Consider the following 871-nt stretch of genomic DNA (forward strand, 5'->3'; position numbering starts at 1 on the left):
GATTTTTTTTTTTTTTAAGTAGAGAAAAAGGTAAAAGAAGAATAAGAAAAATAATGACCCTACAATGAATAATAGGAACATGAACAGATACAATTCTTTCCTCGTGTGTTTATTGTGCATGTGCACATGCATATGTATGTTCATAAATGTGTGGACATGTGGAGGTCTACGGGGAATGCTGTAGTCTTCTTCATTGCACTCAAGTTTATTGATTGAGGCATAGCTGCTCACTGGATCTGCAGCTCATCCATTCTGATCTGCTTGCCCTAGGGATCCTTTCTCTCAGAACCCTGAGAGCTAGCGTTATGGGCAGCTGCTACACCTGCCTGGCTTCTAGGAGGGTGCTAGGGATCCCAACTCTTTCCTTCACAGTTGTTTGGCTAGCACTTTATTTACTGGACCATCTCTCGAGGCCCCAAATAAACTTCTCAGAGTAAATTCAGCTAAGGAAAAGTTTGCTGTAGAGCTAAAAAGAAAAAAAAAAAAAAACTATTTGTAGAGGATTTGGCGAGGGATCACATCTAAAGGCTTAGGTCCGTATGATCCGGCTGGAATACAGACATCCCACACACTTTTATTCCCTCTGGCTGGAACACAGACATGTGCTTAGTATGCACCTTTAATCCCAAACCATGAAGATAAAGTTAGTTTGTAGACGGAAGAAACCGTGTTTAAAATGATGTCTGATTGAGGGGTAGACAGTGATGAATCAGAGAAATATTGGACAGAATGAGTCAGAGATAGGATACAACCAACTCCCACAAGAACAGACAGGAGAGAGGCAACTTAAGAGAGTGCAGCAGTGGCGAGAGAGAGAGAGAGAGAGAGAGAGAGAGAGAGAGAGAGAGAGAGAGAGAGAGAGAGAGAGAGA

Source organism: Mus pahari, chromosome 15, assembly GCF_900095145.1.
Source record: "Mus pahari chromosome 15, PAHARI_EIJ_v1.1, whole genome shotgun sequence".
NCBI lineage: Eukaryota > Metazoa > Chordata > Mammalia > Rodentia > Muridae > Mus > Mus pahari.